The following is a 15,860-nucleotide window of genomic DNA, read 5'->3' on the forward strand; positions in this document are numbered from 1 at the left end:
AGTCTTCATTAAGTTGACGCCAACCGAGTCAGCCAATTGTCATTGATTCCTTTGATTAGAGGTATTTGGCTGATTGTGCAGCGGGTTTGCGGAACGAATTTCAACACCCACTGGCGGACCACCCGTACTGTTTAGAGCACCCCTGTTGTCGCTTGTTCGATAATTATTTTGTGGTCGGTTGCGACTACCGTTCCTAGGTCCGCTATAATTGCGCCTAAATCTCTGCTCATTACCATATCTTCTAAACTCTCGGGGGTGTCTTTGATTTCTTCTCGGCGAATGATGATTATTGGCATCGTTCATTTGGCCCTCGTTCCGTGAGGAGTCGCGACGCTGCCAACGCCCGTGCGTTCTGTAACTCACAAGGCGACCCGTTACGTCTGGATTGCCAACTGTCTCTACGCCTGCGGCTTCGCTCGCGCGGCCGCTGCTCGTAGGCGCTCTGACCGTAATTCTGCGTGGTGCCATTCGCATCGCACTCCAGCTCTAAAAGGAAATTGCGAAACCCCTCTACGTCATCCTTACATCGTCCTGCAAGGATAACGTACCGCAACTGCATTGGAAACTTTCCCAGGCAAATACGAATAATTTCCGCAGGTCCATAAGGATCGTCAAGATGTTCATTCGCCTGCAGCATGTGCTCGAACATCTGCACAGGGCTGGAGAATTTTGACCTGTTTAACTCTCGTAGCATAATGAGTCCGTGTTTTACACGACTTTGCTCTGCCACTGACCAATACATCGACAGGAAGTGTTGTCGAAACTCCCCAACAGTGTAGCAATTGCGTGCAATTGACCTCATCCGCGCCGCTGGCTCACCTTCGAGGTAGCCGCACATATACTACATCTTGTGCGCACTGGGCCACGTAGGAGGAAGGGAGAACTGGAACTGCTGTAACCAGGCCCGCGGGTGAATCCCCGTAGCCGAGTTACGGAAGACTTCAAACTTCCTCACCGTCAGAAAATGTTTAAAGTCAAATTCGTGAGTTTCCCTTGGCGAACGTTCCTGAGGGGATCCGCGCCGTTCCCACCTGGTACGAGATCCGCAATCATGACGATGATCAAATTCGCCATCGTTCCCGGAATCTTCGTCGGAATAATGGCCCTTTCGTTCATTTCTTTCAACTACATGGGCCTTTAACCCTTTTAGGAGAAGTTCTAAACGGGCAATGCGCTCACATATTCCCTCGGTAACCCCTCTTTGTTGTATTTTTATTTCACACTGTCCACGCGGACATTTCGTTATCGACCGTATTTCATCTGCATCCGCTGATGACGAGGTAATCGTTTCCCTATTATTGTCAGACTTACGCGCCACTGCGTCTGAGATCCTGGCTATTTCTTCTCGCATCTCTCGGTGGGCCGTGTCTTGTTTTGTTTGCGTAAGCCCTTGCTCTCGCTCGAGAGCTATTATCGCCTGGCTGAGGGTTTCTACCTGCGTGCTAAGGTGGACCGGGCACTTAGCCGCAGTGTCCTCTATTCGGGACATAAGAGCCGCGTGGTCACTCGGGCATTGTTCTGCTAACGCGCGGAGATCCCTGGCGGAATTTTGTCCTACTCGGGACTCAAGAGCCGCTTGTTCACTGTGGCATTGTTCTGCTAGTATACGTATATTCCCAGCGAACCTTTCTTCTGGCTCCATCACCTCCTTACTAATGACTTGCTGCCCCTCTTCTAAGGCGGAGATGCGTTGGTCAATGATAGCCAGTTTCTCCCGAATACCATGTATTATTTCACTAGTCAATCTTTTATTTGCTTCTTCGATATGCCTCCTATTTTCTTCTGCTTGTTTTTTATTCACTTCCTCGATATGTCTCCTATTTTCTTCCGCTTGTTTTTTATTCACTTCCTCGATATGTCTCCTGTTACTGTCTAGTAATTGTCGTAGCATAGTCTGTAATGAATTTGCATCTATCGAATGATTCGAAATCACTACAGCGGGCTCAGGTTGGACAACACTTGTACTTGGGTTTTCCGCGTTTCGTTCATGGTCGGACTCGACGTTTTGACCTCGTCCTTGTTCAGGATTATTGTCTGGCAGGTTTTTCCGATCGCTGCTCCCTGAACAGCTACGCGTCTCCATCATAAGGATAGTTACTCCGTGCTCCAAAATACAACAAGAATAATGCAAAAGTCTCCTAATGTACTCACAGTCCCCACAAAGCACCCAAGATTTATTATATGACACCGATACACGCCACAGGACAAGAATCAACCCACACTTGTAACACAGTTGAATACTAAATCACAATGTCTATACAGTAACACATATAGAAGATGAAACATGTAAGAAAATGCACACCTGTATCATAAATTCACTTAAATTCTATATCACAGGAAGATAATATACCAATTAGCACATCCAACCGAAAATAACTAATCCTCACTGCGCATCAGAAGATCTCTGGTTTACCGAAATCCGTGAGCAGGGTAAGCCATGTGTAACTAACCGGTTACTACGGGTTATTACGTTATTATTGGGAATGTAAATGCTTATTGCTTGTGAAGTTAACTTGAGAAGATTAGGGTCGCCACCTACTCTAACCATACAACTAATCGAAGGTTTGGTCGAGTCGGAAAATAAATAAATTTGATCACAGATAAAAAACTCACAAAAATGCATACGTTGTGAGGTCGCTCATAGCGGATACGATGTAATTAATAGTATTGCCCGTGCACTGTTCACGACAATCAAACATTTAAAATAAAATAGAAAATGCATGAACACTGCATAAGATCAGCTCCCAGCAACACGCCTGAAAATAAGACTTAATCTAAAGAATTTGTTATGAAGTACAAGGGGAGACTAATCACTGGACCTGTGCATAAGGAAACGCATTGGATGTGCTAACGGGAAAGCTACGAGGTGAGTGGCTTAGGTGCAAAAACGTAATCTCGGAACACAAGAGAAAATTGTAGATAAAATCATTTATTCCTAAGATAAGGATGTGAGGCATGTACACGATTCCTGATAACACGTGGTTTGTGGAGACACAATTTCTAGGTATAGTGCCAAATTCCAACAATATCACATCACACAATCATGTTAACATTATCTAAAACAAACATGCGATCGGACAGTTAGTGATGCCGGTAGCCCAACAACTATTAAGTTCTACCACGAGGTTGGCTTCCCACGGACGAAAGACACATAAAGTAAGGAAAATTTACGAGAAGGCAAAGCTCTAAATATTTAGAAAGGTGAAAGCTTATGCAGGCACAGCTGAAGGCAAACAGACATTCATACAGAAGAGAGTGCTCACTTCTTACCGACACCTTTGTGTGGCGCTCTTCCGGCGGATCCAAGTCTGCTACAGAAATTTGCTAAAAGAAAAATCTGCCAAAGTTTAGCATTCCTTGCTGCGACAAGGCAACGCAATCTTTCAGATTTGAAAAGCGAGACCAAAAGCTAACAGCTCTCCCCTCGCCAAGTAACAACGCGCCACTCGGTCAATCTAACTCACCCTTCTTCGACTGGAGCTCAGCTGTGGACGCTTCCCGTACCGGCGGCAGACTGCCCCCTTTTTCCTCTCCAGCCTCCTCCACGCTCCGCGTGGACCGGAAAGCCCAAAGATGCCATTTCCGCCACCAACCTAACGCAGGTGGATTTCTCACAAGTAGCGCAAACCTCTTTGCCTGCTTGACCACTACGAGAGTTGGCTATTCTGTACCAGTGCTGCTGAATCTGTACGACTACCGCAGACTTTCTGCAGCAGACTACGCCACCGTCTAGCAACGTGACACACAACCACATTCATTCAATCACGCCACTATGAGAGTAAAGAGAAAAGAGAAACAAGGAAAAGAAAGAGAAATACTTGTGAAATTGGGTTACCGGACTAATGAAAGGTGGCTACAGGACCCTTTCACTATGTACAGCTTTCAATAATCAGTATGGATGACCGACAAACAAAACAAATACTTGCATAGCCCCTGAGTTGGACGAAGAATGTGTACTGGATCCGGATAACACAGACGACAATCGTGTAGACAACCCTGAAAGCAACTGCTCCGGTATTGATAGTACCCTTCAGACGGGTACGGAACAATCTTCGGATGAAGCTGCACATGAAGAGCCACACAAACCAAGAGGTAGGACACCATTTTATACTGGAAAAGACGGGTCTACAAAATGTTTTATACAGAAACCCATAAGTCATTTACGTACTAGGATTTGGAATATCGTAATACATTTGCCAGGGGTCAAACAAGCAGCTAAGAATTCACAAACTCCCTTACAATGTGTTTCTGTGTTTTTGGATGATGGAATGATTGATAAAATAGTTACACACACAAATATATATTTCACATAATTACAAGAAAAATTTTCACGAGAACGGGATTGTAAGCTGACAGACGTGGTTGAAATAAAGACATTCATTGGATTGTTGTACACGGCTGGTTTGAAGGAAACAAATCATTTGAATGTGAAAGAAATGTCCACTGATGATGGTGCAGCCTGTGATTTTTTTACAGCAACAATGTCCATAAAGCACTTCTTATTTTTGCTATGAGTCTATCGTTTTGATGATATCAATACTCAGAGGGGGGGGGGGGGGGGGGGGGGGAAGAAAGCAAGTTGATATCGTAGCGCTTATTCGAGAAATACTTGAGGTATTTGTTAGACACTGTAAAGAGAATTACACACCCGGAGACTGCTGTACTATTGATGAAATGTTGGATTCATTCAGGGGCCGCTGTAAGTTTCGGGTATATATTTCAAATAAACCCGCGAAATACGGCAATACAAATCTACAACCTCGTAGATGCGAAAACCTTTTACAACTATAATTTGGAGATATATGTCGGAAAACAGGCGCCAGGACCTTACAATTTGAGCGACGCGGCTGCTTACGTAGTCAAGAGTGTTGCTGCTCCTAAATTGAAGGGTGGTAAAAACATAACTCTTGACAATTATTTCACATCCATTCCGCTGTTCTAAGACTTGAAAAATGTCTACGGAACAACAGCAGTCGGCACATCACGCAAAATAACAAAGAAATCCCTTCATTATTTTTGCCAACAGAGAACAGACCTATGCCAAGTTCTATTTTTGGTTTCGGTGAAAACAATGTCATCGTATCTTAAGTACCAAGGAAAAATACGAAGAAAATTGTACTTACGTACTTATGTTATCCTCACTCAACAACAATGACGATAATATAGATCAAGAGACAGGTTTTGAAGGTAAACCAGAAATTGTCACATTTAAAAAAAAATACTAAAAGAGGTGTGGACGTTGTTGGCCAAAGGAAAGAGGACTACTCTGTTGCACGAATTTCTTCAAGGTGGCCAATGAGACTGCTCTTCACTATTTTGAATATAACTGGGATCAACGCGCGAATTATTTACAAAGAAACCACACAAAATGTAATTGACGTTATTCCTGAAAGACGTGGCTCTAGAGATGGTGAAACCACGTATTTCACGAAGAATAACAATGCAGAACATTTCATCTGATCTCAGGTTCCGAATGAAGCGGTTTGTACCTCATCCTAACGTGGAAACAGAGACAAGGACCCAGTGGCTTTTGTGCGCTTTGCCCAACAAGGAAGAATAGACGCTCTAAAAAAGCATGTACTTTTTGTCACAAATCACTCTGCACTGAATATATGACATTCACGTGCAAGGGATGTTATAAGAAAGACACATTTCTACAGATACTATGATAGACTGATTAATTAAAATAGATGCAATTTTTTATTTTTTATATATTATATTCCTTATGTCTGCCATAAGTAAATAGCCAAAGTTCAGGAGTCTTTATTTGTGCCTAATACTGCATTTTTTGTTATTAAATACCTTAATAAATACTATGATTACGTGGATAAGTGCCTTTCTTTTCATATAATGATATTTTTGCTCACGCGCGCCAAACCGCGTAACTTCCTAAGGCGCGCCTTCTCACTGGTTAGTAAACAAACATAAAAACGTGGACTTAACTTTCGTCAGAGTTACACAATTGGGATTGTGGTATGTTGTAGATACAGGTCCGGTGTGTACTAGGTTGTTATATAGTTTGTCATGCTCTCACGTTCGTTGCAGCTACCTTTAGACACATGGAAACGTGTCTTGTTGCTCGTGTTTGTCACGAGAAGAGTATCGCATATTGCGAGAGGTGACTTCTGTTCCTTATTTATGCCTCTGTGCTTGATGGTGGAGTGAATTTGTGATTTTTTATATATATATATATATATATATATATATATATATATATATATATGTGTGTGTGTGTGTGTGTGTGTGTGTGTGTGTGTGTGTTTTTTCTGTTCAGTGTGTTCTGTGTGTGGTGTGAGTCAGTTCTCTTAAAGAGTTAAAGAGTGTGTCGTTAGAAAGTATTGTCTTTTCATTTATTACCTTTTTATCCTTCCGCCATAGCCTTTTGTATGTTATAATTTTCTTCTATTGTTAGTTTTCGGTATAGGGTGCCCTTGTGTTTCAGGGTGTATGGATCACTTTGGATATTAGTGGGGCGGTGATTTTTGTTCATTAGGTTTTCTGCGAAAGTGTAATGTGTACTGTCACACTTTAGTGTCTCTCATGTGCTCTGTGTACCTTGCTCGGATATTTCTACTTGTTTGTCCTATGCATTTGTCCTGACAGCAGCTACATGTGAGTTGGTATATTTCAGCACTACTGGATTTGTGGGAGTTCTTTCGTTTGGTCTTAGCATTTGTTGAACTGTGTTGTTTGATCTGAATGTTATTGGGATCCTTTGCTTTTTCAATGCGTTTCCAATTCTATTTTCTGTTTTATTGTCTTATTCTAGTGTATACTATATGTTTCTTTTTGCTGATGTGATGTGGTCTGCTGTGTTGTCTGTGTGTTCTGCCTCTGGGTTATCAAATCCTTTGGCTGTGCTCTTAAATCGATGGCTACTATTGTTATGTTTCATTACACCCTGTTGTTGAGCTCGTTTATGTCGTCTGTTTTGTAGCCTTTTTCAACAGCAATTTGTTTGTTTACGTTTAATTTCTGCGTGTAGCTTTCTGGTTCAAGAGGTTTTCTGTTTAACCTGTGGAGCATGTGTGTGAAGCTGTCATATTTATGCACTGTCAAGTGGTCGGATGAGCTGGTGATAACATTGCTTGTGGATGTGGGTTTTATGTAGATGGAAAATTCATATTGGTTGTTGTTTCTTGAGACTGTAAGACCCACGAAAAATTGTGTCTTTTTTCCTATTTCAATTGCCAAGTAGATTCATAGATGTACTGTATTGATGTTACCGTATAACTCGTCTATCCTCTTTTGTGTTTCATCTGTGAGATAGATTATGTCTTCCACATAGTCGGCTGCGGTGGTCGAGCGGTTCTGGGCGCTCAGTTCGGAACCGCGCGACTGCTACGGTCGCAGGTTCGAATCCTGCCTCGGACATGGTCGTGTATGATGTCCTTCGGTTAGTAGGTTTAAGAAGTTCTAAGTTCTACGGAAATGATGACCTCAGATGTTAAGTACCATAGTGTTCAGAGCCATTTGAACCATTGCTTCCACACATCGGTAACAGTAAATTATTCTGTGCCATTCTTGTTCTACAACGTTGTTGAATATTGTGCTCTCTATATGATCCAAGAAGTGTTGGCCAAAGTTCCACTGATGGGGGATCGCATGAGCAGCTCCTCTTGTTGCAAATAACAGTTGTTTTTGGAAGTGAAGTAACTTTTTTCTTTGATTAGCCTAAATATGGATGACATTTCGTTTACTTGTATGTCTGGGAATTTCTTGCTTTTTACCTGCTACCCTATAATGTTTATAGCTTCTTCTGTGGGTATGTGTGTGTACATGAATGTAATGCCAAAGGTACCAGTTTTGCTGTTGGGGGGACGCTGATGTTCTTAAGTTCCTCTAATACGTCTCCTGTGTTTTTAGGGCCTCTTTTGTTTGTATATGTGTTATGTTTTGTGGGAATGTAAGCATGTGTCTCCCTAGTAATTAAGATGGATCTTTTATGAAGTCCACCACTGACCTGACTGGGATAAGAAGTTTGTGGACCTTTGTAAGGCTTGTTAAGAAGCTTTAGTAATCTTTTGCGTCATTCTTTTTCTCTGGTTCTGTGTGAGAGTGTTGTGTGTGATGCTTTTTGAGAGAGTCTTTAGGTTCCATTCATATCTTTGTGTTGGGCCTGTGGTTAGCTTGGTTATTCTATTCTATTCCAGGAATTTTTCTGTTTTCTCAATGTATTCTGCATCCGTTAAGACTAGAGAGTTACCTTTGTCCACCTCGGTGACGAATGCATTGTATTGTTTTAGTTTTTGTGTGTACAGTTGATGGTTTTCTCATCAGATGCTTTTGTATTTGTATTTAGTGAAGGTTTGTTCTTTCTGATTATTTCTTTCATTTCGTTTGTCACTAGTTCTCTTGTTAGGCGTGGGTTGAAGTCTGGTGTGTTATTTTTTTCATGTTGCTCTATGATGTACACAATCTTAATGATAAGATTTTCTGCTGTCTTATGTGTTATATGAGTGTACAAATTGTATTTGGGGCCTTTCTCAAGTAGCTGCTGTTCTTGTTTTGTGAGTGTTATGTCAGTAAAATTAATATAACCGTTCATGAAAGGCGTGTAGTGAGTGTCTCTTAGTTTCAGAGTTTTTTTTTGTTCGTGAGTTTATTAATTTATTTTCCTGTTCCTGCCATTTTTTCGCATTGATGAATGTGTGTTGTGATTTATTCTTTCCATTATGTCATACAGTAGTGAAGAGCTGGTAATCTGGTTTGCTAGTCTGCTAGTATGTAATTTGTATAAGCTGACATTTATTCTTTTTTTTTTTTTTTAGTATAGGGAGCAGATTCCATGTTTCAGCGAAACTCTTTCAGCTGCTTGTTTAGCAGCTTGTACACACCAAAACTGTATCCGCAACATACTGCAACACCAACTGTGTAACGCTGACATACGTATGTTCACGTTTTTTGTATCTGTTTACTAAAAGTTACACATACAGTTGCAGATGACATGATGTATCCTGAGAAAAACAGCAACAAAAAACGTAGTAAATATGTCAGAACCTGCGGCAACAATTTTAAAATCATGCTGTGTCGTATACTAAATAAAGTATGATGAAATTATTCGGAACAAAACAGTACACGTGTAATAATTTTTGACAGTGTTTTATAAGTATGTTATTCCTAGGTGTTTTAGAATCAAAGAACCCACTGATGATGACGGTATTTGTCACTGAAACTAGTTTGAGGGATTAAATAAATAAATAACAAACGTGTTTTGCATCATTGCAGACCCACAATCCCATATTGTTGTTTTTATATGCAAGATAAAATAATTGTTCCTTAACCTTATCTATTCTTAAATCCCCTAACCGTCCGGCCACATAGTGGATCCAGCATTTCACGAATCAGACTTGTTGCTCCTGATGATATCATCCTCCTGTGTAGTCGCCATCCACAGAGCCGAATGGGGGACTATTTTACCTCTAAAATAATTTACCCACAAGGATTCCCTCATCATTTAGGCATACAGTACAGCAACACTGGTAAAAATAGCGGCTGTAGTTTTTCCGAGCTTTCAGCCGAATACAATACGGGAACAGGAAGGCAAGGTTGGCTTGTGTTACAAGAACAGAATTAACAATCATGCAGAGCAGACTTTTGAACTTCCAAGTACTGAAATGCTGATTAAACACAAGTTAATTTTGTCTCCCAATAGATATTCCTAAGTTGTGATTGCACTTAATGAATGGCTATTTCTATCGCTGATACTTGTAAGGCATACCACCTCGGCAAGGTATATGATTAATGGGGGGCTTACATGTACTTGAATTTTTTTATTATTGTGCGTTTCCATAGTCTCAACGTGTTTGGAAATTGAAAACATGGAACAAGGAGGTTTTATTCTTTTTATTATCTTTGAGATCGGCCTGTTTCAACTTTTGGCCATTTTCAAGCACTTGTCTTAAGCTTCTACCTTCATTTTACACTGTAATATATCGCTGGTACACGTGGACAGGAATACGTCTTACTTCCGTGCGTATGCAGCCTACGCATACTCCTAAAACCAATGTACAGAGTTTGGAGGAGGATATTATATACAAAGATTAGAAAATGTCTTTTTCACTCGTTTCAAATATCGAACGTAGTGACATTCCTGTGTATGTGCTTTAATCTCTAACATCCTCATGAACCCCATGATAGGTACACATTCTGACCAAAAGCAGCCACACACCGATTAGCAGATATTAGTGAGAGGTGTGTTCATCTTTCACATTTATGACGGTTTGAACTGTGCTGCAGAACCTTTCAGTGACGTATCTGAATGTCCGTGGAAAAATGACAGCCCAGTCCTCCTCAGGAGCCGAAAACAGTGGAAGTAGTGATGTTGGACTTCAGGGTTTGAAGAGAAGCTGACGTTCTAACTCATCCCATAGGTGCTCAGTGGGACACACCTCGGGACTCTGGGAATGTCACTTCACTTTATGGATGTTATGGTTCACAAACCATTGCCTACCAGGTACTACAAAAAGACAGGATGCATTGTCAAGGTGATACAATCATCGCCTCCAAACTATTCCTCTATTGCACACAGTGCAAAATGCTGTAAAAAGTTTTCATATGTTTCCACATTTGCTGTTTTCTTAAGCACAATAAGAGGACGGTACTAATCCAGATGTTTCCACATTTGCTGTTTCCTTAACCAAAATAAGAGGCGAACACTAAATCCAGAGAGGACATTATCATCGTTGATAAAGAACGTCCGTCCTCAGAGACCAAAAACAGGAAAAGTTAACGTAATATTGGTAAACTGCAGGAGTATCCAGGGCAAGGTTCCTGAATTAGTATCTCTTATTGAAGGAAATAGTGCGCATATAGTATTAGGAACGGAAAGTTGGTTAAAACCGGAAGTGAACAGTAACGAAATCCTAGACACAGAATGGAATATATACCGCAAGGATAGGATAAACGCCAATGGTGGAGGAGTATTTATAGCAGTAAAGAATTCAATAATATCCAGTGAAGTTATTAGCGAATGCGAATGTGAAATAATCTGGGTTAAGCTAAGTATCAAAGGTGGGTCAGATATGATAGTCGGATGCTTCTATAGACCACCTGCATCAGCAACCGTAGTAGTTGAGCGCCTCAGAGAGAACCTGCAGAACGTCGTGAAGAAGTTTCGTGATCATACTATTGTAATAGGGGGAGACTTCAATCTACCAGGTATAGAATGGGATAGTCACACAATCAGAACTGGAGCCAGGGACAGAGAATCTTGTGACATTATCCTGACTGCCTTGTCCGAGAATTACTTCGAGCAGATAGTTAGAGAACCAACTCGTGAAGCTAACGTTTTAGACCTCATAGCAACAAATAGACCGGAACTTTTCGACTCCGTGAATGTAGAAGAGGGTATCAGTGATCATAAGTCAGTGGTTGCATCAATGACTACAAGTGTAATAAGAAATGCCAAGAAAGGAAGGAAAATATATCTGCTTAACAAGAGTGATAGGGCACAAATCGCAGAATATCTGAGTGACCACCATCAAACGTTCATTTCTGAGGAAGAGGATGTGGAACAAAAATGGAAAAAATTCAGAAACATCGTCCAGTACGCCTTAGATAAGTTCGTACCGACTAAGGTCCAAAGCGAGGGGAAAGATCCACCGTGGTATAACAATCATGTACGAAAGGTACTACGGAAACAAAGAAAGCTTCATCATAGGTTTAAGAGTAGTCGAATCATAGCTGATAAGGAAAAGCTGAACGAAGCGAAAAAGAGCGTAAAGAGAGCAATGAGAGAAGCATTCAACGAATTCGAACATAAAACATTGGCAAACAATCTAAACAAGAACCCTAAAAAGTTTTGGTCATATGTAAAATCGGTAAGCGGATCTAAATCCCCTATTCAGTCACTCGTTGACCACGATGGCACCGAAACAGAGGACGACCGAAGAAAGGCAGAAATACTGAATTCAGTGTTCCGAAACTGTTTCACTGCGGAAAATCGTAACACGGTCCCTGACTTCAGCCGTCGCACGGACGCCAAAATGGAAAATATTGAAATAAACGATATCGGAATTGAAAAACAACTGCTATCACTTAGTAGCGGAAAAGCATCCGGACCAGACGAGATACCCTTAAGATTCTACAGTGATTATGCTAAAGAACTTGCCCCCTTTCTATCAGCAATTTATCGTAGATCGCTGAAAGAACGTAAAGTACCTAGCGACTGGAAGAAAGCGCAGGTCGTTCCCATTTTCAAGAAGGGTCATAAATCAGATGCGAATAATTATAGGCCTATTTCGCTTACGTCAATCTGTTGTAGAATAATGGAACATGTTTTGTGTTCTCGTATTATGACGTTCTTAGATAATACAAATCTCCTTCATCATAACCAACATGGATTCCGCAAACAGAGATCATGTGAAACTCAGCTCGCCCTATTTGCCCAAGAAATTCACAGTGCCGTAGACACTGGCGAGCAGATTGATGCCGTATTCCTGGACTTCAGGAAGGCATTTGATACGGTTCCGCACTTACGTTTAATGAAAAAAATACGAGCTTACGGAATATCGGACCAGGTTTGTGATTGGATTCAGGATTTCCTAGAAGAAAGAACACAACATGTCATTCTTAACGGTTCAAAATCTGCAGATGTAGAGGTAATTTCGGGAGTACCGCAAGGAAGCGTGATAGGACCTTTATTGTTTACAATATACATAAATGACTTAGTTGACAACATCGGTAGCTCCGTGAGGCTATTTGCAGATGACACGGTTGTCTACAAGAAAGTAGCAACATCAGAAGACTCGTACGTACTCCAGGAAGACCTGCAGAGGATTAATGCATGGTGCGACAGCTGGCAGCTTTCCCTAAACGTAGATAAATGTAATATAATGCGCATACATAGGGGCAGAAATCCATTCCAGTACGATTATGCCATAGGTGGTAAATCATTGGAAGCGGTAACGACCGTAAAATACTTAGGAGTTACTATCCGGAGCGATCTGAAGTGGAATGATCACATAAAACAAATAGTGGGAAAAGCAGGCGCCAGGCTGAGATTCATAGGAAGAATTCTAAGAAAATGTGACTCATCAACGAAAGAAGTAGCTTACAAAACGCTTGTTCGTCCGATTCTTGAGTATTGCTCATCAGTATGGGACCCTTACCAGGTTGGATTAATAGAAGAGATAGACATGATCCAGCGAAAAGCAGCGCAATTCGTCATGGGGACATTTAGTCAGCGCGAGAGCGTTACGGAGATGCTGAACAAGCTCCAGTGGCGGACACTTCAAGAAAGGCGTTACGCAATACGGAGAGGTTTATTATCGAAATTACGAGAGAGCACATTCCGGGAAGAGATGGGCAACATATTACTACCGCCCACATATATCTCGCGTAATGATCACAACGAAAAGATCCGAGAAATTAGAGCAAATACGGAGACTTACAAGCAGTCGTTCTTCCCACGCACAATTCGTGAATGGAACAGGGAAGGGGGGATCAGATAGTGGTACAATAAGTACCCTCCGCCACACACCGTAAGGTGGCTCGCGGAGTATAGATGTAGATGTAGATGTAGATTAAGAGCGCCCCATACTGCCTCCTGGATTCTTGACTATTGGCAGTATAGGTGATGGCGGGAAATGTTGTCCATGCATTTTCCAGTCCCAAATCCTTCCGTGGCATTGCTACGGGGTGCACCATGACTCATCGCTCCGAATCACTTGTTCGCAGTCGTTAACTACCCAATGGAGTCACTCTTTATTCCTCTTAATACACCTCTCAACGTTGACTATGGAAATATGCGGCTTACGAGCAGCTATTCTACTCTGTTCTCTGATACTTGATCCCGCTAGGCGCTGTGCTAGCTAGCTAGACTGCTGGTAGCCGTTTGGAACTCAGTACGTTGGGCGGCGGGTAAAAGTTAATCTTTATTTTGTTCGCCTTTTTTCTCACGCGAGCCTGGCAACTAATTTAGTGATCAGCCAGAAAGCGAAGGGAAATATACTGACCGTAGTTTCCAGTCTGCACGGCCACATTATGGTCGATCCCGCCGAAAGAATAGTTTCTATCCTCTTATTTCTTTGCGGGATCAGGGCTTTGATTTTAAATAAAAGTATAGGGGTCCAATCAAAATTATATTGCATAAAGTTTCTCCCAGACAACACTTGGAAAGTCACTATTTTCAATTGAAAGCAAGTCTTTCTATTCTAGCAGCACATTTAGCGGTTCAGAGGCGACCTCTACGGTACGTTTCTACCAGATCGTATTTTGCCCTGATTAAAATTGCTCAGTGAAAGTTTGCAATAAATGTTCAAAATTAATGCTCGCCATAAAAGTGGAAATAAAGTCAAGTCACCACTTACCACGCGGAATTGTAAATCACACAGACGGCACACTAAAGCTGTCGGCACACGGACCGTGCATCCGAACGTTGAGCGTTGAGCGTGCCGAGTTTCTGACGTCACAGCATGGAATAGCACGCTCGGGAGTCTTTCCGAACGTGCAGAGGAATATCTGGCATGTCAGATATTCTGAGCGTGCGTCTGAGCGTTGACCAATGAGATGGCCCAACGCCACCTACGTCACAAGCACGCCGTCTCCCTTCAGTACAGAGTTGTGAGGCGCCATATTGGCATTCATTTCAAGTCTATACGTATATATGCCGTTCCGAGCACCAGCAAATTGAGAATCACTGCTAAACCCGTTGTTAACTGTGTGATTCGTTCCAATAAAATAATGAGAAACATTATATTCGCGGCAAAAGAATTATTGTAGCTTGCGTATAATGAGAGTAGGCGATTTGAAGGCAGCGACACACTGAAGATCTACCCAAAACGCATTGTTCTTGGTACAATTTGTTATAATTATATTTCAGTTAGTAACATATCTACGATTAATGTTTTTAGCATGTTGTAAGATACTATGATTGGTGTCAATATGTGAGATGTTGGTTTAGCGTAATGAAGAGCGGCAGTGTTCTGAAAGAGTTCTATTTCTTGGGGCGGTGGTTCGCGCCTTGACACAACCAATTTTTTTTCTTAACATTCACGTTTTTATTAGGTTCCGATACTTTATTATTAGTTTTATACAAGTGTAGACTATAATATTTTATGTTATGTAAATAAAAGTTCACCTTTTTTTGGGTGGTGACTTTGTTCGATTGGCTTAATCTAAAGAACAGCTTGCGCTACTTGTTAAAAGATATTTTACTCCTTCTTCTTTTACGCTTCGTAATTCACATGTTGCAAAGATTCTGCTACTGGGTAGGAACAGTGAACAAGTAAGACTGACCTTGGAGTTTTACTAAAATGTGGAAATTATGAAATAACGTTATCTTATGCGGAGGAGTATTCCAAATTTGTAACGCACTGTATGTAACGGAACTTTTATAAGCCTGTGTCCTTACTGATTGGACATGGTACTTTCCTTTTCGTGGACGATGGAAGAAATGTGCGTTTTAATAGAGCTAACGTGGGAATTACGCGCACTCGTTGAGTAAACAGTGTGATTTACGAACTAGAAACATCCCTCAACTGTCGCTGGAGTGCGTTGCGATCGCGTATACCACGTCGGGGCCCACGTCACACACAAGTCACATCGTTCCTGAGCGTTCAGCAGCACATTGAACTTGGCACGCTCAACGTTAACGTTCGACAGCACGGTCCGTGTGCCAACGGCTTAACAGTTATTCTGGCGAATTCTAAGCGATCCAAGACGGTGTACAGTATTCGCGAGTTCACTATCCGTTTGTACCTCAAAATACGCGCTTTGTCACAATTCGGCTCTGACGTCATCCGAGGCAGAGCACGATCTGACGTTCGACAAACGTGGGTCATACGGTGACTGAGTGCCAAGTGAACCTTACCCTGCCTGTCGGTCTGTATTTATATAGGTGCCGGAGCGGACGGTTG

This window comes from Schistocerca cancellata, chromosome 1 (assembly GCF_023864275.1).
Source record: "Schistocerca cancellata isolate TAMUIC-IGC-003103 chromosome 1, iqSchCanc2.1, whole genome shotgun sequence".
In the NCBI taxonomy this organism is placed as follows: domain Eukaryota; kingdom Metazoa; phylum Arthropoda; class Insecta; order Orthoptera; family Acrididae; genus Schistocerca; species Schistocerca cancellata.